The sequence below is a fragment of the Chlorocebus sabaeus genome, chromosome X, assembly GCF_047675955.1.
Source record: "Chlorocebus sabaeus isolate Y175 chromosome X, mChlSab1.0.hap1, whole genome shotgun sequence".
Classification (NCBI taxonomy): domain Eukaryota; kingdom Metazoa; phylum Chordata; class Mammalia; order Primates; family Cercopithecidae; genus Chlorocebus; species Chlorocebus sabaeus.
The window spans coordinates 129,068,240-129,095,751 of record NC_132933.1 but is presented as its reverse complement, the minus strand read 5'-3'; the positions used below and the strand labels follow the sequence as shown (position 1 = coordinate 129,095,751).

The 27,512-nt window shown below is 45.8% G+C and overlaps 1 long non-coding RNA gene across 3 annotated transcripts; it reads right to left on the bottom strand.

The window, feature by feature from the left end:
* Positions 1-1,268: 1,268 nt before the first annotated feature.
* On the bottom strand, positions 1,269-27,394 carry LOC119619969 (uncharacterized). 3 transcript variants are annotated; one of them, XR_012092060.1, is made up of 6 exons: positions 26,878-27,394; positions 23,469-23,566; positions 21,191-21,324; positions 13,516-13,711; positions 6,187-6,332; positions 1,269-2,362 (listed from the first exon to the last, which is right to left on the bottom strand). It is a non-coding gene; the product is annotated as an uncharacterized lncRNA (long non-coding RNA). The 3 variants fall into 3 exon arrangements; XR_012092059.1 differs by lacking the exons at positions 1,269-2,362; positions 6,187-6,332 and adding an exon at positions 9,145-10,494; XR_012092061.1 differs by lacking the exons at positions 1,269-2,362; positions 6,187-6,332; positions 23,469-23,566 and adding an exon at positions 9,145-10,494.
* Between the last annotated feature and the right edge of the window lie 118 nt (positions 27,395-27,512).

Below are 27,512 nucleotides of genomic sequence, written 5' to 3'. Positions count from 1 at the left end.
ATCTTGATTATTGGGGGTTTTGCACCCCTTTAAATTCTGCACAGGTGAATGTCTCACTTGCCTCTTCCTAATCTCGGCCCTGATTCATGGTTGGATTGACCAGTGAGACCAAGAACCAAGAGCTTGGACTAACCAAGAGGTCAGAGTTCATTTTGAGTGATAGCCCTCCTATTCAGCTAGAAGACAGATTTATCTGATTTCCCTTACCCCTCCCACACACAGAGAAATTGTCAGATTTCATCAGAGCAGGGGCCATAGGTCCATATATCACCTCCCACCAGAGTGCCAGCCCCTGATGTACCTTTCTGTCCCATTCCAGGGCTTAGATATCTAACTCGTGAACCACTAGGCAAGAAGAAGTCAGAATACAAGAAAAATACTGACGGTTGAAGACACCAATATTGGAATCCTCCATTGCTGATGACCAGGTTAGTCCCAAGGCCTTTTGGTTAAAAGTAATGAATTTTTCAAGTGAAAGGTGATAGGCTGGTTACATTTGGGGTCAGCAAAGTCATAAAGAATATCACCAGAAGCAACTCTTACTAGTTGGTTTGTTTTGTTGTTGTCGTTGTTGTTTTGAGACAGACTTTCGCTCTTGTTGCCCAGGCTGCAGTGTGATGGCACAATCTCAGCTCACTGCAACCTCCGGCTCCTGAGTTCAAGTGATTCTCCTGCTTCAGCCTCCCAAGTAGCTGGGATTACAGGCACCCACCACCATGCCCGGCTAACTTTTATATTTTTAGTAGAGATGGGGTTTTACCATATTGGCCAAGCTGGTCTCGAACTGCAGACCTCAAGTGATTCACCTGCCTCAGCTTCCCAAAGTGCTGGGATTACAGGTATGAGCCACCGCGCATGCCCGGGCACTAGTTGGTATTTTTAAAAGAGGTTCCTATTGAATTTCTATATTGTTGTTTAACATAATTAGTAAAAATCTGCCAGGGTAAAAATTACAGGATTGGGCCAGGCACAGTGGCTTATTCCCGTAATCCCAGCACTTTAGGGGGCCGAGGCAGGTGGATCACTTGAGGTCAGGAGTTCGAGACCAGCCTGGCCAACAGGATGAAACCCCATCTCTACCAAAAATACAAAAATTAGTTGAGTGTGGTGGCACACGCCTGTAGTCTCAGCTACTTGGGAGGCTGAGACAGGAGAATTGCTTGAACCTGGGAGGCAGAGGTTGCAGTGAGCCAAGATTGTACCACTGCACTCCAGACTAGGTGACAGAGTAAGATACCGTCTAAAAAAAAAAAAAACTGACCAAATAATAGTATGGATAGTATTGTTTATTGAGCACTAACTCCTTAAATAAGCACTAATCTTATTTAATACAACAACTGTATGAGGTCAGTATTACCATTTTATAGATAAGGAAATTGTGGTTTAGAGACATTAAGTAACTCTCCAAAAAGTCAAATGGCCAGCAATTGATAGCTAGCACACATCTACCAAATATTAGGTTGGTGCAAAAATAATTGCAGTTTTTGCCACTGAAAGTAATGACCAAACAAAAAAAAGTAATGGCTATTATCAGATGTGTAATTAGTTGTATCCTTCTCCACCAGAGGGCGCAGTCCTGCACTCGAGACATGCCGTGAAAAACTGATAATGGGGTAGATTTGAAAGTAGGCTCACGACCCCAGTCATTGATAACAGCAATCAGTGGTGGAATCAGGGGATTCTGAAGTCAGAGGACTCAAACTTGGAAATGAGAAATCATCTAGAAACCTAGATGATCACGGGGCCTCAAATTGGAATATTCAAGTTCCCTTTCATGTACATATTCAGCATTCTCCAAGCCTTCAGACAATATTTCTCCCTTTTTGGTTTGTCGCCCCATGGGGACAAGTGTATTCTACATTTATTTTTACTCTGGTAAATTATAAAGTAATGAATGACAGATAGTTTTAACTTAATTGACAGGCTCCCCACCAACATTGCAAATAAAATGACTTGAAAATTGTCATCTCAGAACCCTATGTCTGCATTTAATTTTCGTAACCTAGGACTCTTTTCTATCTAAAGCCAGTAAATAAGGAAACTTTATTTCCACTTCTTTCCACTGTACTTTGGCAAAAATCGATTCTGGACTTCTTACTACTATTTCATTGTGTCCTTTCAGGTGGATGTGAGTCTGTCTCATTTATTGGTTACATCCTTACACATGTATCATTCTTACCCATCTCTTAGTACAGTCTACCATGGAAACAGTAGGTGATGACAGGACAGTAATAAGCATGAAATTCAAAACCAGAATGGTGAGCTGATGCTGGAGCTACAGGGTCATTATTGTCTGCAACTGGAGTGGACCATTCCTGCTGTCTTGTCCTTGGTATGGCACTGACATAAAGATACAGTAAGACTGAAAGTAAAGATTAGGAAAAAGGCTTATCAGGTAAATACTTACAAAAATAAAGGTGTATTGGCCGGGCACAGTGGCTCACACCTGTAATCCCAGCACTTTGGGAGGCTGAGGCAGGCGGATCATGAGGTCAGGAATTCAAGACCAGCCTGGCCAACATAGTGAAACCCCATCTCTATAAAAATACAAAAACTTAGCTGGGTGTGGTGACAGGAGCCTGTAATCCCAGCTACTCAGGAGGCTGAGGCAGGAGAATCGCTTGAACCTGGGAGGCTGACATTGCAGTGAGCTGGAATTGTGCCACTGTACTCCAGCTGGGTGACATAACATAAAAACTTTGAACTTGCTTGTACTCAATAACATAGTCTCAGTTTAAAACGCATTGATAAATTTGACTTTTTTTTTTTTTTTTTTTTTTTTTTTTGAGACAGGGTCTCACTCTTTTGCCCAGGTTGGAGTGCAGTGGCAGTATCACAGGTCACTGTATCCTCAACTTCCTGGACTCAAGGAATCCTCCCACCTCAGCCTGCTGAGTAGCTGGGACCACATGTGTGCACCACCATGCCCAACTAATTTTTTAAATTTTTAGTAGAGACAGGGTCTGCCATGTTGCCCAGGTTAGTCTCAAACTCCTGGACTCAAGAGATCCTCCACCTCGACCTCCCAAGTGCTGAGATTACAGGCATGAGCCACTGCACCTGGCCAAACTTGACTACTTTAAATTGAAAGACTTCCATATGACCAAAGACACTATTGACAAAAAAGTATCCTAGCCACAGATTCAGTACATGTCTGTAACAAAAATAACAAAAGGGGAGGGATTAGAATAATGAATTAAATAAAAGGGCTACTACAAATGAATAAGAAAAAGAAAAACAAGTCAATCAAAAATGGACAAAAGTCAGCCCAGCGTGGTGGCTCACATCTGTAATTCCAGCAGTTTGGGAGGCCAAAGTAGGCAGATCACCTAAGCTCAGGAGTTCAAGACAAGCTTGGTCAACACAGTGAAACCCCATCTCTACTAAAAATACCAAAAAATTAGCTGGGTGTGGTGGTGGGCACCTGTAATCCCAGCTACTCGGGAGGCTGAGGCAGGAGAATCACTTGAGAGGCAGGGAGAATCACCTGGGAGGCAGAGGTTGCGGGGAGCTGAGATCATGCCACTACACTCCAGCCTGGGTAACAGAGCGAGACTCTGTCTCAAAAAAAAAAAGGACAAAAGTCATAAGTTAGAATTTTACAGAAGAAGAAAAATATATGGCCAATAAACATATGAAAGGATCACTATCACATTAATCAAATTTAAACCATGATAAGATACCATTTCATACCCATCAGATAAGCAAAACCAAAACCAAAAGGTCTGAAAATATCAACTATTGGTGATAACAGAGAGCACCAAGAATTCTCATTCACTGCTAGTGCAGGCTGTAAACTGGTATGATCACCTTGGAAAACAAGTTAGCACAATTTCACAAAGTTGAACACGTGTATACCCTGTGACCCAGCATTCCAGTCTTAGGTAAATACCCCATAAATTCTTGCTCCTGTACACAAGGACATACACAAGAATGTTGTTTCAAACAACATTGTTTGAAATGGCCAAAGAAAAGGAAAACAAGGCCAGGCGCAGTGGCTCATGCCGGTAATCCCAGCCCTTTGGGAGGCCGAGGCGGGCGGATTGCCTGAACTCAGGAGTTCGAAACCAGCCTGGGCAATATGGTGAAACCCCATCTCTACTAAAAATACAAACATTTAGCCGGGCGTGGTGGCAGGTGCCTGTAATCCCAGTTACTTGGGAGGCTGAGGCAGGAGAATCAATTGAACGTGGGAGGTGGAGGTTACAGTAAGCTGAGATCACACCACTGCATTCCAGCCTGGGCAACAGAGTGAGACTCCATCAAGGAAGGAAGGAAGGAAGGAAGGAAGGAAGGAAGGAAGGAAGGAAGGAAGGGAGGGAGGGAGGGAGGGGGGGAGGGAGGGAAAAAGGAATAAAGGAAGAAAGGAAAGAAGGAAAGAGAAAGAAAGAAAAAGAAAGAGAGAGAGAAAGAAAGAAAGAAAGAAAGAGAAAGAAAAGAAATGAGGGAGGGAGGGAAGGAAAGAAAAGAAGAAAGAAGAAAGAGGGAGGGAGGGACGAAGGGAGGAAGGAAGGAAGGAAGGAAGGAAGGAAGGAAGGAAGGAAGGAAGGAAGGAAGGAAAGAAGGAAGGAAGGAAGGAAGGAAGGGAAAAGAAAGAAAAACAAATCTAAATGTCCATCAACAGGAATTTTTTTAACTTTGAATGCTCCAAGGAATGATTTTTAATCCAATTAATTCATAATGCATTACCAAATCAGTTTCAAGGTCAGTACTCCTTCCTTGGATAGATTTCAAACGGATAGATTCATATATGAATACATGTAAACACTCTAAATAAGGGACAGGCTACCCTGCGCGGTTGGTGTCATTAACTGGAAAAAGCTGTGTGGCTCTTTGTCTCCCACAGGGGCTCACAGGGTTGAAATGCTTGTTGAGTTTACCATGGTTCAGATACTGGCCCTCTGATATGCAAATCTGAAACTTGATTTGTCACTTCAGTAAAGGTAAATCTATGTGTCTAGGAGGACTCACATTAGTGAAGAGACTGATATATGAAATTAGAATATCAATTTCTTTCTTTTTTTTTTTGAGACAGGGTCTCTCAGTAGGTCAACGCAGGCTCAGGTGTAGTCACGGCTCACTGCAGCCTCAACCTCCCAAGCTCAATCCTCCTACTTTAGCCTCCCAAGTAGCTGGGACCACAGGAGCGCACCACCATGCCCAGCTAATTTTTTAAATGATTTTTGTAGAGATGAGGTTTCCCTATGTGATCCAGGCTGGTCTCGAACTCCTATGCTCAAGTGATCCTCACATCTTGGCCTCCTGGGATTACGGGACTGAGCCACCACACCTGGCCTCAATTTTTTTTTTTTTTTTTTTTTTGAGATGGAGTCTCTCTCTGTCACCCAGGCTAGAGTGCAATGGCGCAATCTCAGCTCACTGCAACCTCCACCTTCTGGGTTCAAGCGATTCTCCTGCCTCAGCCTCCTGAGTAGCTGGGGTTACAGGCACATGACACCATGTCCAGCTAATTTTTATATTTTTTAGTAGAGATGGGGTTTCACCATCTAGACCAGTTGGTCAGGCTGGTCTAGAAGTCCTGACCTTGTGATCCACCCACCTCGGCCTCCCAAAGTGCTGGGATTACAGGTGTGAGCCACCACGCCCAGACTTTTTTTTTTTTTTTTTTGAGACAGGGTCTCACTCTCTCGCCCAGACTGGAATGCAGAGGTGCAATCTCAGTTCACCAAAACTTCTGCTTCCTAGGCTCAAGCAATTCTCCTGCCTCCGCCTCCTAAGTAGCTGGGATTACAGGCACACACCACCACTGTCTGGCTAATTTTTGTATTTTTAGTAGAGATGGGGTTTCACCATGTTGGCCAGGCTGGTCTCAAACTCCTGACCTCAGGTGATTCACCTGCCTCAGCCTCCCAAAGTCCTGGGATTACAGGCGTGAGCCACCGCACCCTGGCTGCCCCACTAATGTTTTGTTTTGTTTTGTTTTGTTTTGTATTTTTAGTCTAGACGAGGTTTCACCATGTTGGCTAGGCTAATTTTGAACTCCTGACCTCAAGTGATCAGTTCGCCTCAGCCTCCCAAAGTGCTAGGATTACAGGTATGAGCCACTGTGCCTGGCCACTTCTACAAAAGTTATAAACCCCATAATACATGCCCATTACTTTCACCCTAGATAGTTAAATATCTTTTAAAGATGTTAAAAGCAAGAAAAATATATTTTCTATTTACCCACACATTTGCCATTTCTGGTGATCTTCATTCGTTTGTGTAAATTCAAGTGTCCATCCGGTATAATTTTCTGTCAGTCTGAACAACTTCCTTTAGCATTTCTCATAGTACAGTTTTAGTGATGAATTCTTTTGCCTTTAGCTTTCCTGAAATATGAATCCATTTTTAGGTTATGCCTTCGTTTTTGGAGAACATTTTCACTGCATATAAAAGTCTAGGCTGACAGTGTTTTTCTTTCAGCTCATTAAAGATGTCATTCCACCATCTCCGGTTTGCATTGTTTTTGATGAGAAACCAGTCGCCAGTCTCATCTTTAAAATTTTCTCTCAATCAGGCCAGGCATGGTGGCTCATGCCCGTAATCCCAACACTTTGGGAGGCTAGGGTGGGTGGATCACTTGAGGTCAGGAGTTCAAGACCAGCCTGGCCAGCATGGTGAAACCCTGACTCTACTAATAATACAAAAATTAGCCGGGGATGGTGGCGCATGCCTGTAATCCCAGCTCCTCAGGAGGCTGAGGCAGGAGAATTGCTTGAGCCTGGGAAGCAGAGGTAGCAGTGAGCCAAGATCGCGCCACTGCACTCCAGCCTGGGTGACAGAGCGAGACTGCATCTCAAAAAAAAAAAAAAAAAAAATCTCTAATCACTGGTTTTCAGAAATTTGATTCTAAAATGCATTGTGGTTTCCTTTGTGTTTATGCAGCTTGGCATTCACTGGGATTCTTAGATGTGTTAATTTATAGTCTTCAATATATTTGGCACATTCCAAATGTAGAATGAGAATTACAAAACTGAGAATTGTATTGCACTAATATATATTACAGAAAGTAAATAAAGAGTGCTTAACTACTATTCACAGGTACTTAACTATTTTTTGTTTTGTTTGTTTTGTTTTGTTTTGTCTTTTTGAGACAGAGTCTCGGTCTGTCGCCCAGGCTGGGGCACAGTGGTGCCATCTCAGCTCACTGCAAGCTCCGCCTCTGGGGTTCACGCCATTCTCCTGCCTCAGCCTCCTGAGTAGCAGGGACTACAGGTGCCTGCCACCACACCCGGCTAATTTTTTTTGTATTTTTTAGTAGAGACAGGGTTTCAACGTGTTAGCCAGGATGGTCTCGATCTCCTGACCTCGTGATCCACCCGCCTCGGCCTCCCAGAGTGCCATGATTACAGGCGTGAGCCACCGCACCCGGCCCTATTTTTGTTTTTAACCATGGCGTCAGAGACTAAGAATTGAAAGAAAGTTTGGGAAAATTTAGCAAGAAATAGGTTTCTGACATTTTAAAAGAAAAAGAAAAAAAATAGAAAGTCTGGGAAATGGTTATGTCTGCTGTCCTGTCCAGATTCTAAGCATTATAACTGCACAATTTCCCCCTATCTGGTATCTGTAAAATATCTATAAAAAGAACAAAGGGCCAGGTATGGTGGCTCACGCCTGTAATCTCAGCACTTTGGGAGGCCAAGGCAGGTGGATCACTTGAGGTCAGGAGTTTGAGACCAGCCTGTCCAACACAGTGAAACCCTGTCTCTACTGAAAATACAAAAATTAGCCAGGCGTAGTGGTGCACACCTGTAATCCTAGCTACTTGGGAGGTTGAGGCAGGAGAATTTCTTGAACCCAGGAGGCAGAGGTTACAGTGAGCCAAGATCGTGCCACTGCACTCCAGCCTGGGTGACAGAAAAATTGTGTGAATTGATATATTCTATATCATGGCCTTTTGAACATTTTCTCTTACTTTCATCTTTTCTGTAAGCTTGCTTCTTTAAAAAAAATCTGCAAGTGTAGATTATAGTTGAATGCTATTTAGGTCATGAATAAGGCCCACTTCTAAAGTGAGACAGACTTGTAAATAATTTACCCAGGTGATATGTTCTGGATTGAACCATGTTCACATGGTGTCTGGCCAGGCAGATAAAATGCTCCCAGGAAAGTGCAATGGGGTTTACAATACTGATTATCCATACTCTAATGATTCCTGATTCTATGACTATTGAGCCACACCTCATTGGTTGGCAAACAAGAATCATTACACATTTATTATTCGTGAGGAAGGTCAATGCTTCATGTCAAAGGTCAATGGATAAGAGAATGGTCCTGTGTAAGGGCAGGATAAAACAACTTTAGGGCCTCATTAGGCCATTTGCAGCTGTTCTTCCTAACCCCAAAGTAGTTGGAATCCTTATATCGCCAGGTAGCCAGAAAGGAACAAACATTTAGAGGGTGCCTATTATATTCTAGGCACTCTACAAAGGGCTTTACAACATCATTTAGTATTTACAACCCTAGGAGGAGGAAGCTATTATTATTCACTTCATTTTACACATAATCACACTCAAATTCAAGTACCTTGTCTAAAATCACACAGCTGGTAACTGGCAGCACTGAGATTTGCATCTAAATGTGCCTGGCCAAAAAACAACAACAACAACAACAACAACAAAAACCCTGCTTTTTCCACCACACAAGTACACTTAGCTCCACCTTCCTAAAAGGACTTACTGAGTCAACTACTCTTTGGCGTCATGCCAAGGGCTGGCATTCTCTAAGTCACTCGCATGGATGGGAGAACCCATAATCCCTGTCTGAGGATAAGTGTGTATTCTATCTCTGAGGGAAGAACATAAATGAAGAGATGTGGACCATTGTTTTTAAAGTGAAGGCAAGTTTAGTTTTTTAGTTTTTGTTTTTGTTTTGTTTTGTTTTTGAAACAGAGTCTCGCTCTGTCACCCAGGCTGGGGTACAGTGGCATAATCTCGGTTCACTGCAACCTCCACCTCCCGGGTTCAAGCCATTCTCCTGCCTCAGCCCCCTGAGTAGCTGGGATTACAGGCATCCACCACCACACCCAGCGAATTTTTGTATTTTTAGTAGAGATGGCAGTTCACCATGTTGACCAGGCTGGTCTTGAACTCCTGACCTCAAGTGATCTGCCCACCTCCACCTCCTAAAGTGTTGGGATTACAGGCATGAGTCACCACACCCAGCTGTGAAAGCAAGTTTATTAGGAAAGTGAAGGAATAAAGAATGGCTACTCCACAGGTAGAGCAGCCTGCAGACTATTTTCAAAGTATTGGGACAGCTCTCACCTCAGAAAGAAACGATGGTATTGTGATGCCTCAGCTTTACCAAGTAGATTCACCAACCGTGAGATCTACCTCAATGATCATAGAATCAGGAATCCTCTCAGAGTCATTCTGAGATGATTCATCATAGCATTGGGAATCATCTCAGAATCATTATCAGAGTCTCAGATCATCAGTATTATAATCCCTATTGCACTTTCCTTGAAGCATTTTAGCTTCCTGACCGGACACCATCTGTTCCTGTGAGCAGAAAAATCCTATGGTCTCTGCAATTCTCCTTCTGTGAAGAGGCCTGGATGGAGGCAGCTTCCTGTAGCCTCTCAGGGTAGCAGGGATCTCCTAGCATGTTGATTGTGTCACGGGATCCTTCTGGTGTTGCTTTTCCAGCTAGAAAGCTCTGTGACCAGTGGTGCCTTTGCCTGAGTTTTGATCAGGCTCGCTAGACTCGTTCCACCGACGTGGCCTGGCAAGCTGCGCTCAGCTCATGCTACCAGCCAGGATTCTACGCCTGTCAAGGGTGAGCCAGGCACAGAGCGGCGAGGGTTGTGTAGGCGAGCGAACGCAAGGTCTAGTCACTGCGCACAGCCAGACACACCAGCTGCTGCAGCTGGGCGGGCAGCTCCAGGCGCCGGCAAAGGTGCCAGTTCCATGCAAGTCTGCAGCTGGATCTGATGAACTACAAGCGGCTTCTGCTGTGGGCACCTGTGTCTGGACAAGGGGAATGCAGTGGTGCCCAGAAGTTTGAAGATACCAGAAACCGCAGAGCCCCAAAGAGGGTGTCACAGCCCTGGCTCAGGGAACCCCTCGGTCTGGGCTCCCTGAAGGGCCACAGCACTTCTCTCCTTCACATCACCCACAAGTCGGGGCAGGGGGGTGTTGGGGGAGGAGGGCGTGTTTCAGCCCTGTTTGTGTTACTGCTCTTTCAGTCCCGCCATTAAGTGGGTCCTGAGTTCTCGTCCCACATCCAGGAAGAATGAGGCACGCGGACAACTACAGGGTGAGCAAAGCGGAGAGGAGCCTTATTGAGTGACAGAACAGCTCTCGGGAAACTTGAAGTGGGTAGCTCCTTTCCGCAGGCAGGTTGTCCCAGTGAATGTCCAGCTCTCAGTGGAGAAGAGACCCAGAGTGGGTAGCTCCCTTCCTCAGGCAGGTCGTCTTGATGAGTCGAGGAGACCTGAATTGGGTAGCTCCTTCCCACAGCTGGTAGTCCCAGGGTCTGTGTGAGTGGCTAGGCGCAGAAGGGAGGAAGTGCATGCTGATTGGTCCATGGGTGGCCATGGGCTGACCCAGAAAAATCACCGTAAGTTCTCACTCTGGGCCACAGACTTCACCCGCGACTGACAGCCTAGTGCCCGGGCTTCACACCTCCCTGACTTGAAGGTGAGGCTTCAACCCACCCCTTTCCACCCAGGAGCCTGTCTGCCTCCTGCTACCATCAATCATGTCGTCCACAGCACCCAGGCTGTTTCTGCAGAGGAGTGCCGGCAGGCCTGCACCGAGCTGCCCTCAGAGTCCCCTGCCCCACGCCGCCAGCCTCCCTCCTGTGCTTGTCAGTGCCCAAAGTCTGGAGGGGGCCAAGGTGGCAGGGGGCTGGCATGTCAGTGGCGCCCCAGGCGCAGGCACACCCAGCTGGGTCTAGACAGCGCTTGGGCTCAGCCACAACTTTGCTGCGCCCCAGAGTGGGCTCCAGGAGCAAGGAGAAGCCAGGCAGCGGGAGCAGACACTTCCAAGCCTTGCGGGGCAGGGGGCTTCCTGGCCCCCGAGAGCACAGGGATGTCCAGGTCTGCAGCTGTGGCTGGGAGGCTGCAGCTGTGCGGCTGCAGCTGTGCCTGAAAGCACGGGGCTCCCACCCAGCCAACTCAGAAGGGGGTGGGGCTCCGGCCAGCCCCACGGAGCACGCAGCCCCCACTTTGCCTCCCCCACTACAGCTAGCATCTTTGCAGTAGCCGCTCCAGACAGGCCGCTGCTGCCATCAATTGTTACTTGTCTTAAACTGTAGGTGTTCCTAACCCGTATTGCAGAGCTCTACTTATCAGTCCTATTCTTGTGATTGGGGACAGGGATGCAAAGCAGAGGAGAAAGGCCTAGGAAGAGGAAAAGGTTGAGGAGACTGAAACTGTCAAGAGCACTCCCTGTTGTAATTAAAACAAGACGTGCACTAGTGAAACTTAATTTGTGAGACGTGGACTCAAGTGTTTTGATTGTTTACAGATTTTTGCCCAAGTTCCAGCCCTTGGAGAATATTTCATATAACATCTTTTTTTTAGAGAGGATTTTTTTTTTTTTTTTTTGAGACGGAGTCTCGCTCTGTCGTGCAGGCTGGAGTGCAATGGTGCGATCTCGGCTCACTGCAACCTCCACCTCCCAAGTTCAAGCGATTCTCCTGCCTCAGCCTCCCGAGTAGCTGGGACTACAGGCGCACGCTAAGACGCCAGCTAAATTTTTTTGTGTTTTTAGTAGAGGCGGGGTTTCACCATGTTGGCCATGATGGTCTCGAGCTCTTGACCTCGTGATCCACCCGCCTTGGCCTCTCAAAGTGCTAGGATTACAGGTGTGAGCCATCGCACCCGGCCACATCTGTTTTTTTATTTACCATTTCTGCCAGAAAATCTATGAGGGTCATAATTGCACAGTAGTACAGTAAAAGATTTCTTGACTTCAAAGTCAGTAAACTATCCAGGCGTGGTGTCTCACGCCTGTAGTCCCAACACTTTGGCAGGCAGAGACAAGGCAGATCACTTGAGGTCAGGAGTTTGGGAACAGCCTGGCCAACATGGCGAAACCCCGTCTCTACTAAACATACAAAAAATTAGCTGGGGATGGTGGCATGTGCCTGTAATCCCAGCTACTAAGGAGGCTGAGGCAGGAGAATGGCTTGAACCCGGGAGACAGAGGTTGCAGTGAGCTGAGATCGTGCCACCGCACTCCAGCCTGGCTGACAGAGCAAGACTCCATCTCAAAAAAAAAAAAAAAAAAAAAAAAAAAAAAAAAGTCGGTAAATCTCAGCTGTACTTCTGACTCTGTTTCTTTTTTAATGAGGTTTCTTTTCTCTTGCCGAGGCTGGAATGCAATGGCGCGATCTCAGCTCACCGCAACCTCCACCTCCCGAGTTCAAACAATTCTTCTACCTCAGCCTCCCAAGTAGCTGGGATTACAGGCATGTGCCAGCACGTCCAGCTAATTTTTTGTAATTTTAGTAGAGACAGGGTTTTTCCACGTTGGTCAGGCTGGTCTCAATCACTCAGGTGATCCATCCGCCTCGGCCTCCCAACATGCTGGGTTTACAGGCATGAGCCACCGCGCCTGGCCTTTTTAATGAGGTTTCTAGTCAACTATCTGTCACTTTCTAGCTGGGTGACCTGGGACAAGTACTTTACCTCCTCTGGGCTTCAGTTTTCTTAACTTTTAGATGAGGGATTTGGACTACAGAATTACTTTCTATGCTTCTAAGATGACAGAAATCTCAACAGCAGAGGATGTAGGGCTTTGAAGAAAACCTTTATACTTCCAGATCATATTTATCCAGACCAGTTTTATTTAAACGGCTGGTTTTATTCCCAATTTTCCCTGAAGCTCTAGAATGGAAATGTACAATTAATCTCTCCTTTTCAGAGTACAACAAATATTTTCTAATTTAATAGACTCCAGATGAGAAAGGAGGACATAATTTAAAAATAAGTAACAATACATGGTAATTAAGACTAAATGAGGCCGGGACCAGGCGCGGTGGCTCACACCTGTAATCCCAGCACTTTGGGATCCCGAGGCGGGAGGATCACTTGGGGTCAGCAGTTCATGACCATACTGGCCAACTTGGTGAAACCCTGTCCCTACTAAAAGTACAAAAATTAGCCAGGTGTGGTGGTGTGCGCCTGTAATCCTAGCCACTCAGGAAGCTGAGGCAGGAGAATCACTTGAACCCAGGAGGCAGAGGTTGCAGTGAGCCAAGATCGCGCCACTGCACCCTAGCCTGGGCGACAGAGCAAGACTCCAAAAAAAAAAAAAAAAACTAAATGAAATCACATTTGTAAAATGCCAAACAAGGAATACCACTCACAGTAGGCACAAAGAAATGGAAGAAATGCTGGTTGCATATTTTGTTTTCCCTCTGCTATAGTACCCCATATAATTAATCTTATGAGACCCTAAAATATACTACACTTCTCTCAGTCCTATGGTTCTGGGCCCCCTTTTGATCTTCTTGCACCCTTCCCCTACCTCCATCATCCTCCCAAAAGGAATGACTCACCCCAACATCCTCCACCTCCAGAATGAGTTTTCAGGTAATAACCTCTGTTGTTACCAGCAGACAGACTATGCCAAACATTCACTCGCAGCACGGCCAGAACATGGGTCTGTTGCTTGTTCCTCAGGCCAGAGGCTGCTTGGGTGCAGTGTACTCTCGCATTTCCTTCTTTGAAGCATCCTCTATTTTCCTGGATTCACTGTTAACATTTAATTGCCAGTTGACAAACGGTACAAAGGTTGGTAAGCTGAATTTTAAACTTTAAAATCTACCGCATGTACCCAGAGGCCACAGAGAAAAGAGAGGGTGCCTTATGCTTTGTGCACTAACAGGCAATTATTTACTATGATCTTCTTACTGAGTAACCTCTATACCTAGATTCAAAGAGCTGATACTTTTTTTTGTTTTTTTGAGAGGGAGTCTCACTCTGTCACCTAGGTTGGAATGCAGTGGCAAGATCTCGGCTCACTGCAACCTCCACCTCCTGGGTTCAAGCAATTCTCCTGCCTCAGCCTCCCAAGTAGCTAGGATTACAGGTGCCTGCTACCATGCTCAGCTAAATTTTGGTGTTTTGTTTTGTTTTGTTTTTTTGAGACGGAGTCTCACTCTGTCACCCAGGCTGGAGAGCCATGGCACAATCTCGGCTCACTGCAAGCTCTTCCTCCCAAGTTGAAGTGATTATCCTGCCTCAGCCTCCCTGGTAGCTGGGATTACAGGCGTGCACCACCACACCCAGCTAAATTTTGTGTTTATAGTAGATACGGGTTTCGCCATGTTGGCCAGGTTGGTCTCGAACTCACCTCAAGTGATCCACCCACCTGGGCCTCCCAAAGTGCTGGGATTACAGGCATGAGCCAAAGCGCCCACCCAAGAGCTGATACTTTAGGAGGCCTAAGGATGGTTGACTGCACTTTTCAGATACCCTAAGTGTTTATAAGGAGTTAAAGGCTTGATCTCTGAGGTGAGTGATAGGCAGTAGTCTTCCTTGTAGACACAGTCTCAGGAGGGGAGAGAGGAAGGGCTGCCCGGAGGAGGTAGTTCACACAGAATGGGTCACGAATCGTGTATCTACCCCTCAGTTCTAATTGTACCTGTCCTTTTTCTCCAGAAGGCTGGACCCTTTCCGACCAGAACCAGTACCTTAAGGGCTTGTAATATTGAATTGTGAGTCCCCAGAGGGCAGGTACTATGCCATATTTATTTTGACACTCCCCAAGCACAATGCTTGGCAGGAAACAGACCTTAATAAGTTTTGACTAGGCCAGGCGTAGTGGTTCATGCCTGTAATCCCAGCATTTTGGGGGGCCAAGGTGGGTGGATCACTTGAGGCCAGGAATTTGAGGAACATCCTGGCCAACACAGAGAAATCCTGTCTCGGCCGGGTGCGGTGACTCACGCCCGTAATCACAGCACTTTGGGAGGCCAAAGCGGGTGGATCACCTGAGGTCAGGAGTTTGTGACCAGCCTGGCCAACATGGTGAAACCCTGTCTCTACTAAAAATACAAAAAATTAGCCAGGCATGGTGGCGGGCACCTATAATCCCAGCTACTCGGGCAGCTGAGGCAGCAGAATCGCTTGAACCTGGGAGGTGGAGGTTGCAGTGAGCCAAGATCACGCCACTGCACTCCAGCCTGGGCAACAAGAGCGAAACTCCGTCTCAAAAACAAACAAAAAAAGAAATCCTGTCTCTACCAAAAAACACAAAAATTATCCAGGTGTGGTAGCACGTGCCTATAGTCCCAGTTACTCAGGAGGCTGAGGCAGGAGACCTGCTTGAACCCAGGAAGCAGAGGTTGCAGTAAGCCAAGATCTGCATCACTGCACTCCAGCCTGGGCGACAGAGTGAGAGCCCTGTCTCAAAAAGAAAAAAAGTATTGGTTAAAGGTTGAATAAAAAGTAGGCTTTTATTGCCCTTTAAATGTTTGGCATCAGTTCTGGGAGCCAGGATAGATAGATAGATAGATAGATAGATAGATAGATAGATAAATAAATAATGTGTGGCTGAGAGACTCCATGGTGGCCTTCATGATCCTGCCTCCTGGTGTTCATGCCTTTGTGTGATACCTTCTCCTCGAGTGGTGACAGGACCTGTGACTTGATTTTAACCAATATGGTATAAGTGATAGAATGTTACTCCCATGATTATGTTACATGATGTAAGATTCTCTCTTGGCCGGAAACAAAAGCAAAAAATAGACAAGTGGAACTACATCAAACTTAAAAACTTTTGTGCACCTGGGCACGGTGGCTCACACCTTTAGTAATCCCAGCATTTTGGGAGGCCGAGGTAGGTGGATCACCCAAGGTCAGGAGTTGCAGACCAACCTGCCAACATGGTGAAACCCTGTCTGTACTAAAAATACAAAAAGTTAGCCCGGGGGGCCCCTGTAATCCCAGCTACTCGGGAGGCTGAGGCAGGAGAATCGCTTGAACCTGGGAGTTGGAGGTTGCAGTGAGCCGAGATCGTGCCATTGCACTCCAGCCTGGGCAACAAGAGTGAAACTCTTGAAAATTCATGAAGGGAGGAAAATACTCAATGAAGGGAGTACAGCATAACCAGCCCAGAGAAAGAAACCAGAAAGTTCAGTGCCTTAGTTTCCTCATCTGTGAAATGTATCAAGGAGCCAGGCCTGAGCCCCTCCGGGACAGAGGCTATTATTTTCACTCTTACGGCTCCAGCATCTAGCAGAGTGTCTCTCACAGAGTCGCACTTGATAAAGCACTTTTTTGTTGTTGGTGTTGTTTGTTTTTGGCATAGGATCTCACTCTGTTGTCCAGGCTGGAGTGCAGTGGCGTGATCTCAACTCACTGCAACCTCCACCCCCTGGGTTCAAGTGATTCTCATGTCTCAGCCTTCTGAATACCTGGGACTACAGACACGCACCACCACACCCAGCTAATTTTTGTATTTTTAGTAGAGACAGGGTTTCGCCATGTTGGCCAGGCTGATCTTGAGCTCCTGACCTCCAGTGATCCACCCGCCTCAGCCTCCCAAAGTGCTGGGATTACAAGTGTGAGCCACCACGCCTGGCTGATAATGTGTATTTTGACCTGACCTTGGTGGCATATGGAGAAGATGATTTGGGACTTGTTTGTCCAGGAATAAAGTTCATGTTAGCAAGCAGTGAATCTCCCTCAGTGATTGGGGCTCAGCTTGGAACCATCCTGAGAGGCACATTATTTCTTGCAGAGTGCGCAATTGGGGTCCTCTGAAAATGAAACCGAAAGGGAATTCTTGCTTATGCCACCTGCTTCTGCTAGGGACACACAGCTCTAGTCGCCTCCAGCACAAGATTCGTGTGGGGTGGTGGTAATAGTGACACTGCCAGGTCACTTAGGGAAATCTCCCACCAGGAGATTGGCAACTGGGCCATTGATACAGTGGTACCCAGCCACATGAGTACCTGTAATTAAAATGACATTTTAATTAGGATTTAGATATATTATAAAGTGAAACAGAAAGACAAATAAACATGTTTTCCTTTAATTCTTTGGAAATTTTCTTAGCCCCTTATAAAGGGTTTAGTATGAAACTAAAAAATTCAATTTGGATAACTTAGTTTCTTTTTCTCTAATTTAGTTTCACTTCTCTTTACACAAATGTCACTTCCTCTCTGTAGCATTCCAGGCCACTATGCTGCCTCATCACCAAGACTTCTCTAGCACTCCATCCTGGCAGAATTAATTGTTTGCTGCTTCCTGTAGATCATGTGGTATGTTATTCACTGAAGCAGTTATCACAATGTATTTGATTACATTTCTGTTTTTTCTCTCTAGGTGGCAAATTCTCAGAAGTCAGGAACTCTCCGTGTTTGATCTTTGTGGTCTCAGGACCCAGCATGATACCTGACATATAGTAGGTGCTCAATAAATGAATTAAATGGAATTGAATTAGCATATTGGCGTTACTGATTATTTTGTTGTTTTAGTCCCCTCCCCTCTTTACTGATTATTTTCTCTTTTTTTTTTTTTTTTTTTTGAGACTGAGTCTCACTTGCTCCGTCACCCAGGCTGGAGTGCAGTGGGGTGATCTCAGCTCACTGCAACCTCCGCCTCCTGGCTTCAAGAGATTCTTGTGCCTCAGCCTCCCAAGTAGGTGAGATTACAGGCATGCGCCACCACGCCTGGCTAATTTTTGGTGGAGACGAGTTTTCACCATGTTGGCCAGGCTGGTCTCGAACCCCTGACCTTAAGTGATCTGCCCAACTCAGCCTCCCAAAGTGCTGGGATTACAGGCATGAGCCACTGCACCTGGCCTGATTATTTTCAAAGAATTGAAGATAGAGTGCATCAGAAAAATTTCTATATTCGTTACCTTTACTTTGTGTTGCTCAGACTGTATATCTTTACTTTCTGTTGCTCAGACTATATGAGCCTGTTGGCCAAATAAAAGCCATTTATGGAACTGGTTTGCAGATGATTCTGAAAAGAGGCTGAGAGGACAGGGATTAGGGAGGAAAAAAACTCCTTGTGGGGTAGGGTCAGAATTCAAAGAGAAAATGGAGAATTAAAGACAAATTCGACTGAATTCTAATAAGATCAGGTGGAGAATCATAAACCTGAGGACAATCTAGGTATACAAACTCAAGACGTGAAGCAGGCATGGTGGCCCACACCTGTAATCCCAGCACTTTGGGAGGCCAAGGTGGGAGGAACACTTGAGCCCAGAAATTTGAGACTAGCTTGGTCAACATAGTGAGACCTCATCTCTTCAAAAAGTAAAACATTAGCTGGGTATGGTGGCAGATACTTTTTTTTTTTTTTTTTTTTTTTTGGAACAAAGCCTCGCTGTGTCACCAGGCTAGAGTACAGTGGCATAGTCTCAGCTCACTGTAACCTCCATCTACCAGGTTCAAGCTATTCTCCTGCCTCAGCCTCCCAGGACAACAGGCGCACACCACCACACCTGGCTAATTTTTGTATTTTTAGTAGAGATGGGGTTTCACCATGTTGGCCAGGCTGGTCTCAATCTCTTGACCTCGTGATCTGCCCGCCTTGGCCTCCTAAAGTGCTGGGATTACAGGTGTGAGCCACCGCGCCCAGCCAGGTGGCACATACTTATAGTCTCAGCTACATGGGAGGCTGAGTGGAGAGGATTGTTTGAGTCCAGGAGTTTGAGGCTGCAGTGAGCTATGATCGCACCTCTGCACTCCAGCCTTGGAGACAGAGTGACACCTGACTCAAAAAAAAAAAGAAAAAAAAGAAAAAAAAGAAACGAATAAACCCAAGATGTGCAGGAGTGGCATTTCAGAAGCTAAGTTCTAGGAGTAGTGTGATCTTCCTACCTCAGCCTCCCAAGTAGCTGGGACTACAGGTATGTACCACAATGTCCAGCTAACTTTTGTATTTTTTGTAGAGGTGGGGTTTTGCCATGTTGCCCAGGCTGGTCTCAAACTCCGGGGCTCAAGCAATCCACCCGACTCGACCTCCCAAAGTGCTGGGATTATAGGCATGAGCCAAAGCGCCCACCCAAGAGCTGATACTTTAGGAGGCCTAAGGATGGTTGACTGCACTTTTCAGATATCCTAAGTGTTTATAAGGAGTTAAAGGCTTAATCTCTGAGGTGAGTGATAGGCAGTAGTCTTCCTTTTAGACACAGTCTCAGGAGGGGAGAGAGGAAGGGCTGCCCGGAGGAGGTAGTTCATACAGAATGGGTCACGAATCGTGTATCTGCCCCTCAGTTCTAATTGTACCTGTCCTTTTTCTCCAGAAGGCTGGATCCTTTCCAACCAGAACTAGTACCTTAAGGGCTTGTAATATTGAATTGTGAGTCCCCAGAGGGCAGGTACTATGCCATATTTATTTTGACGCTCCCCAAGCACGATGCTTGGTAGGAAATAGACCTTAAGTTTTGGCTAGGCCAGGCGCCGTGGCTCATTCCTGTAATCCCAGCACTTTGGGAGGCCAAGGTGGGCAGATCACCTGAGGTCAGGAGTTCAAGACCAGCCTGGCCAACATGGTGAAACCCCATCTCTACTAATATACAAAAACTAGCCAGGCACGGTGGCATGCGCCTGTAATCCCAGCTACTCATGAGGATGAGGCAGGAGAATTGCTTGAGCCTGGGAGGCAGAGGTTGCAGTGAGCTGAGATTGCACCACTGCACTCCAGCCTGGGCGACAGAGCTAGACTCCGTCTCCAAAAACAAAAAACAAAAAAACAAAAAAACAAAAACCCAAAACAACAAATAACACAATTTAAAAATGGATGAAGGAGGTTGGGCACAGTGGCTCATGACTATAATCCCAGCACTTTGGGAGGCCGAGGCAGGTGGATCACTTGAGGCCAGAAGTTTGAGACCAGCCTGGCCAACATAGCTAAACCCCCTTCTTTATTAAAAATACAAAAAATTAGCCAGGCATTGTGGCACGCACCTATAATTCCAGCTACTTTGGGAGGCTGAGGTAGGAGAATTGCTTGTACCTGGGAGGCAGAGGCTGCAGTGAGCCAAGATCGCACCACTGTACTCCAGACAGAGCAAGACCCCCCTGTCTCCAAAAAGAAAAAAAAAAAAATGGATGAAGGACTTAAATAGACATATCTCCAAAAAAATGTATAAATGGACAATAAGCATATAAAAAGACATTCAGCATCACTAATCATCAGAGAAATGCAAATTAAAACTACAATATCACCTCACATCTATTTTAACTGTCACTATTTTTTGAAAGGTGGCCAGGTGTGGTGGCTCAAGCCTGTAATCTCAGTATTTTGGGAGGCCTATGTAGGAGGATTACTTGAGCCTAGGAGTTCAAGACCAGCCTGGCCAAGATAGCAAGACCCCATCTTTACATAAAAATACTTTTACATTTTTTACAATTAAAGAAAGGCTAGGCTTGGTAGCTCACACCTGTAATTCCAGTGCTTTGGAAGGCTGAAGTGGGAGGATTGCTTGAGCCCTGGACTTCAGGGTTCAATGAGCTAGGATCATGCCACTGCACTCCATCCAGCCTGGATGACAAACAAAGATCTTGTCACTTTAAAAAATAATAATACAAAATAAAAATAAGCAGAAAACAAAATGACAACTGCTGGTGTAGATGTAGAGAAATTGGAAACTTTACACACTGTTGGGAATGTAAAACAGTGCGGCTGCTATGGAAAACAGTAGGGAGATTCCTCAAAAAGTTAAAAATTTAAGTAACATGATCTAGCAATCCCACTTCTGGGTATATATCCAAAAAAAAAAAAAAAAAAAAAACAAATGAAAATAGGGCCAGGCGCGGAGGCTCACGCCTATAATCCCAGCACTTTGGGAGGCCGAGGCGGGCAGATCACGTGAGGTCAGGAGTTGCAGACCATTCTGGCCAACGTGGTGAAACCCCATCTGTACTAAAAATACAAAAATTAGCCAGGCCTGGTGGCGGGTGCCTGTAATCCAGCTACTTGGGAGGCTGAGGCACGAGACTCGCTTGAACCTGGGAAGCGGAGGTTACAGTGAGCCAAGATCGCAGCACTGCACTCCAGCCTGTGCGACAGAATGAGACTGTGTCAAAAAAAAAAAAAAGAAAAAGAAATGTTCATGGTAGAATGGTAGAGAGCAGTGGCCCTTGGTCCAACAAAACCAGCCTTAAGTCATAAACATTCATAACTCTATCAATGTCCCAGCTTTAACAATTTTGTAACCCCTGTTGAGCCTCAGGTTTTGCCAACTGGAAAGATGGAGCTATTACTTACTTCACAAGATAGTTGTAAGGGCCAGGCATGGCAGCTCCCACCTGTCATCCCAGCACTTTGGGAGGCTGAGGCGGGAGGAGTGCTTGAAGCCAGGAGTTCGAGGCCAGCCTAGGCAACTTAGCAAGATCCTATCCCTACAAAAAAAAAAATGTTAAAGATTAGCCAGGCATGGTGGCATGTGCCTGTGGTCCTAGCCACTCGGGAGGTTGAGGTGGGAGGATTGCTTGAGTCCAGGAGTCATGGTTGCAGTGAACCATGATTACATTATTGTCCTCCAGCTTGGGCAACAGAGCAAGACCCTGTTTAATAAATATATATATATATATATATAGGGCCTGGTGTGGTGGCTCACACCTGTAATCCTAGCACTTTGGGAGGCCAAGGTGGGAGGATCCCCTGAGGTCAGGAGTTTGAGATCAGCCTAGCCAACAGGATGAAACCCCGTCTCTACTAAAAATTTAAAGAAAAAATAAATTAGCCAGGTAGAGTGGCTCACACCTGTAATCCCAGCACTTTGGGAGGCCGAGGCAGGTGGATCACCTGAGGTCAGGAGTTTGAGACCAGCCTGACCAACATGGAGAAAACCTATCTCTACTAAGAACACAAAATTAGTCGGGTGTGGTGGCACATGCCGGTAATCCCAGCTACTCGGGAGGCTGAGGCAGGAGAATCACTTGAATTTGGGAGGCCGAGGTTGCGGTGAACCAAGATCGTGCCATTGCACTCCAGCCTGGGCAATAAGAGCGAAACTCTGTCTCAAAAAAAAAAAATTTTTTTTGCTGGGTATGGTGGCACATGCCTGTAATCCCAGCTACTCAGGAGGGTGAGGCAGGAGAATCGCTTGAACCCAGGAGGTGGAGGTTGCAGTGAGCCAAGATGACACCACTGCACTTCAGCATGGGTGACAAAGCGACACTCCCTCTCAAAAACAAAACAACAACAAAAAAATTAAGCTGGGGACGGTTGTTTACGCCTGTAATCCTAGCACTTTGGCAGGCCAAGGCTGGTGGATCACTTGAGGTCAGGAGTTCAAGACCAGCTTGGCCAATATGGTGAAACCCCATCTCTACTAAAAATACAAAACTTAGCCAGGTGTGGTGGCTCGTTCCTGTAATCCCAGTTACTCGGGAGGCTGAGGCAGGAGAATCGCTTGAACCCAGGAGGCAGAGGTTGCAGTGAGCTGAGATCATGCCACTGCACTTCAGCCTGGGCAACAGAGCGAGACTCTGTCTCAAAAAAAAAAAAATAGTTGTAAGGATCAAATGAGACAATTAAGGCAAACCGCCTAAGACAATGCCTTGGCTGATTCCCTTCCCACTACTCTTCCTCTACTCAGTCCTCCTCAGTTACAGGGATTCTCTTTCTCACAAAGATTAAATTCTGCTGTAAAAACCACACACACATCTCTAAAAGTAACGTGTATACTCTGAGGTCTGGTTTCAAAACTTGGTCATCCTTTAAAACCTCCAAGTACCTAGCATAAGACTCAGTAAAGACATGTTCATCTGCTGACTCACTAACCAAATGAAAGTTTTCCAAATGTTAGACAATTAATCCCTTTTTTCACGCCATTTTTCCCCCTGCTGTCCAGGAGCTGTATATGTCATTTTAAATATAAATTCCACACTGGGCATGAGATTTCTCATGCCTGTAATCCAGCACTTTGGGAGGCTAAGCCAGGAGAATCCCTTGAGGCCAGGAGTTCAAGACCGGTCTGGGCAACATAGAAAGACTCCCATCTCATTAGCTGGGTGTTGTGGTGCACGCCTATAATCCTAGCTACTCGGGAGGCTGAGGTGGGTGAATCGCTTGACGCTGGGAGGCAGAGTTTGCCTGGGTGACAGAGGAAGACTCTGTCTCAAAAAAAAAAAAAAGAAAAAGAAAAGAAAAGAAAAGAAAGGAAAGGAAAGGAAGAAAATAAAGACTCCCATCTCTACAAAAGATTGTAAAGATTAGCTGGGTATGGTGGCATATACCTGTGGTCCCAGTTACTCAGGAGGTTGAGGTGGGAGGATCGCCAAAACCCAGGAGTTCAAGGCTGCAGTGAGCTATCATCATGCCACTGTACTCCTGTCTGGGTGACAGAGCAAGACCCTGTCTCTTAAAAAAAAAAAAAAAAATAGGCCAGGTGCAGTGGTTCACACCTGTAATCCCAGCACTTTGGGAGGCCGAGGCGGGCAGATCACCTGAGGTCAGGAGTTTGAGACCAGCCTGACCAACATGGAGAAACCCCACCTCCACTAAAAATACAAAATTAGTGGGGCATGGAGGCACATACCTGTAATACCAGCTACTCAGGAAGCTAAGGCAGGAGAATCGCTTGAACCTGGGAGGTGGAGGCTGCAGTGAGCCGAGACCACACCATTGCACTCCAGCCTGGGCAACAAGAGCAAAACTCTGTCTCAATAAATAAATAAATATATATTTATATATATATATTTATATATATATGTATGTGTGTGTGTATGTGTGTATATATATGTATGTATATATATGTGTGTGTGTATATATATGTATGTGTGTGTATATATATGTGTGTGTGTGTATGTGTGTGTATATATATGTATATATGTATATATATATGTGTGTGTGTGTATGTGTGTGTATATATATATACGGCTGGACGTGGTGGCTCACACCTGTAATCCCAGCACTTCGGGAGGCCAAGGCAGGTGGATCACCTGAGGTCAGGAGTTTGGGACCAGCCTGGCCAACATGGTGAAACCCCATCTCTACTAAAAATACAAAATTAGCTGAGCATGGTGGCAGGTGGGAGGCTGAGGCAGAAGAATCACTTGAACCCAGGAGGCGGAGGTTACGGTGAGCCGAGATTGTGCCATTGCACTCCAGCCTGGGCAATAGAGTGAGACTCTGTTTCAAAAAATAATAATAATAATAATAAATATATATATGTAATGCTGGTTGCATCTATCCATTCATGATAATGGAAAAGTATAATGTGATTCACTGCCACGAAAAACATTCAAATTTCTTAGGGTTCTAGGCTTCTTCATGTCCACAAACACAGTCACAGTGGGCTTTTTTAGCCATCTGTTTTCTTTTGGTTTTTTTGAGAGAGGGTCTCGCTCTGTCACCCAGGCTGGAGTGCAGTGGCATGATCATGGTTCACTGCAGCGTCTACCTCCTGGGCTCAAGCGATCCTCCCTCCTCAGCCTCCCAAGCTGGGAGGCTAATAGCTCTAACAGCCGGGATACAGGCACACGCCACCACACCCAGCTAATTTTTGTATTTTTGGTACAGACAGGGTTTCCCTATGTTGCCATGGTGGTCTCAAACTCCTGGGCTCAAGCGATCCATCCACCTCAGCCTCCCAAAGTGCTGGGTTTACAGGCATGAGTCACCACTCCCGGCCACCATCTGTTTTTCAGAATAGGTTCTTCTTGTCATAAGGACAAGGCAAAGCAAAAGATCATGAAACTAGGCTGGGCGCAGTGGCTCACGCCTGTAATCCCAGCAATTTGGAAGGCCGAGGTAGGTGGATCACCTGAAGTCAGGGGTTTGAGACTAGCCTGACCAACATGGTGAAACCCTGTCTCTACTAAAAATACAAAAATTAGCCAGGCGTGGTGGCGTGTGCCTGTAGTCCCAGCTACTCAGGAGGCTGAGACAGGAGAATGGCTTGAACCCGGGAGGCGGAGGTTGCAGTGAGTGGAGATCACGCCACTGCACTCCAGCCTGGGTGACAGAGTGAGACTTCATCAAAAAAAAAGAAAGAAAGAGAGAGAGAGAGAGAGAGAGAGAGAGAAAGAAGAAACTTAAACCAGAAAAACAAAATAAACAGAAAAAATTATAATGTATTTTAATGAAACAATCACTATTCTTCTTTTTTTTTTTTTTTTTTAGACGGAGCCTCGCCCTGTTGCCCAGGCTGGAGTGCAATGGTGTGATCTTGGCTCACTGCAACCTCCACCTCCCGGGTTCAAACGATTCTCCTGCCTCAGCCTCCTGAGTAGCTGGGATTACAAGCACATGCCACCATGCCCAATTTTTAAAAATTATTTTTAGTAGAGACGGGGTTTTACCATGTTGGCCAGGTTGGTCTCGAACTCCTGACCTTCTGACTTCGTGATCTGCCTGCCTTGGCCTCCCAAAGTGCTGGGATTACAGGCGTGAGCCACCACGCCTGGCCAAAACAATCCTATTCTATTAAATTAAGCAACCCAAACAGAAGATGGCTTCGGTTTTGCTTTAGTTACGCAGCTATCACTAGTGCTTAGTCATAGCGGTCTAATTTACTGTTACCGGTATACATTACTGAAATGTATAACAAGCTCTCCTAAGTCCTGACATTTTAGACAGAAGCAGAGGAGGAAAAAGCCGTCTGGTCATCCATAAGGTCTAGCCAACACTGTCAGGAAAGACTAGTAGCTGTAACTTAGGCAGTTTAGAATCAAAGTGATTTTTAAAGATCTTTGAGAAAGACGTTTGAGTTTCATAAACTCCCAGGGTGACTCACTAACCATGGAATCCCCCTAGGGCAGGAAGGGTAACAGAGAATCTACTTCTGTTTTCTTTTCTACATACAGGATATTGCTAGCAAAGGCAGAGAATCACTTGTTGAATGTTACGGGTGGTTTTTTGGTGGTAGTCTGATCCCTCCTTCTACAGACTGCAGACACTGCAGGCCCCTTTTATGCTTTTCATCACTGTGAAAATCATCCTCTGACTCATTTCTGAACCCAGGCAGGGCTGTCGAAGTAAGGCCGTCAGCAGGGTCTGTCTGGGAAAGTGAGTTGTAAAAGAAAAGTCATTTCATTCCACAAAGACTTGAATACTTGGGCCAGGAGGTACAATACAGGAGTAGCTATACTCGAATCCAAATGTTCCCAAACACTCTGGTTTCAGAACATTTAAAACTTGTCAAGGAATCCAGCCAGTTGCGGTGGCTCACACCTGTAATCCCAGCACTTTGGGAGGCCGAGGTGGGAGGAGCACTTGAGCCCAGGAGTTCGAGACCAACCTGAGCAAGATGGTGAGGACCCTGTCTCTACCAAAAAAAAAAAAAAATACTTATCAAGGAATCCAAAGATCTTACCTTCGAAAATTGTAAAAAACATAGGAACACACAAGCACATATTTTTTTCCTCACCAGAGCAATGACATCATCACATATTCTGTAAATGTATAATTATTTCAAAAAAATGTTAAAGGAAATGAAGCATAGAGGATGGAGCAAGTAGGGATTCCAACAACTTTCAACAGCAACCGAAGTCAGAAGACAGATAACATCAATGTGCTGAAAGAGGAAAACTTCTGAACCTCAAAATCTATAAACAGTGCAATAAACCCTTCAAGAATTGTAAGATGGGCTGGTCCAAAGGTAGTGAGTTATCTCAGTTGATTGTTCACAGTCAGTTACAGATCAAACTCCTTATTTTACTCTCACTACTGCACTTGACTAGTCTGAAAAAACGAATTATAAGATGAATTAAAGACACATTCAGATAAGCAAAACTGAGAAAGTTTAGTAAAAGCAAATCTTTACTAAAGCAAATTATGAAGAATGTACCTCGGCAGAAGGAAAGGTGTCAAGATCAAGTGTCGAGGAAGATCAGAGATTTAAGAAGGTATAAGAAGGTTAGAAAAGTGAGAAAAAAATATGCTGTCGACTCTAGAAACAACAAGTATAAAGAAAAAAAGATAATTGGGAAATCTAAATAACCTACCTTAGGAAATTCTAAAAACCGCAAGAATATACGAGCTCACATTCCTTTGGTCATAAGAGCAGTGTCATCGTTAGACATCAGGTCGCCTCTGGAAAATTCCATTGTGAGTTTAAAAGGCAAATGACGTCTATTATTCATTCTAAAACTAGTTCTGCCACCGAAACTCTACAAAGAATCTTGGGATCTGCAGGGTCTCCCGGATCACACTTTGAGAACTGCCGCTTTAATCTTCCTCCCATCTCCTAAGTCCAGGGTTCCTGAGTTTGCTTCCCTGACTGGCCAAGGAGAAAAGAGAAAGGTCACTTGTCGGGGGGCCGCAGAGGGAATTCCCCTCTTCCATTTGCAAAGGTTACTGGGGGACACACCGGCTCCCAGTAGGGTTTCTGCCAAGGCTCCGCGAAGTGCCACTAGAGGGCGCCGCTAGCGAATCCCACAGCGCGCCCCCGCATCCCCAACTTTTGTCCTCCGGGTTCACACGGGCGCCCGGAAGAGAGGGTGGTGCCTGGGAGAGGAAACGATGCGCCCCGGGGCCGCGGCCTCATTGGATGAGAGGCCCCCACCTCACGGCCCGAGGCGGGGCTTCTTTGCGCTTAAAAGCCGAGCCGGGCCAATGTTCAAGTGCGCAGCTCTTAGTC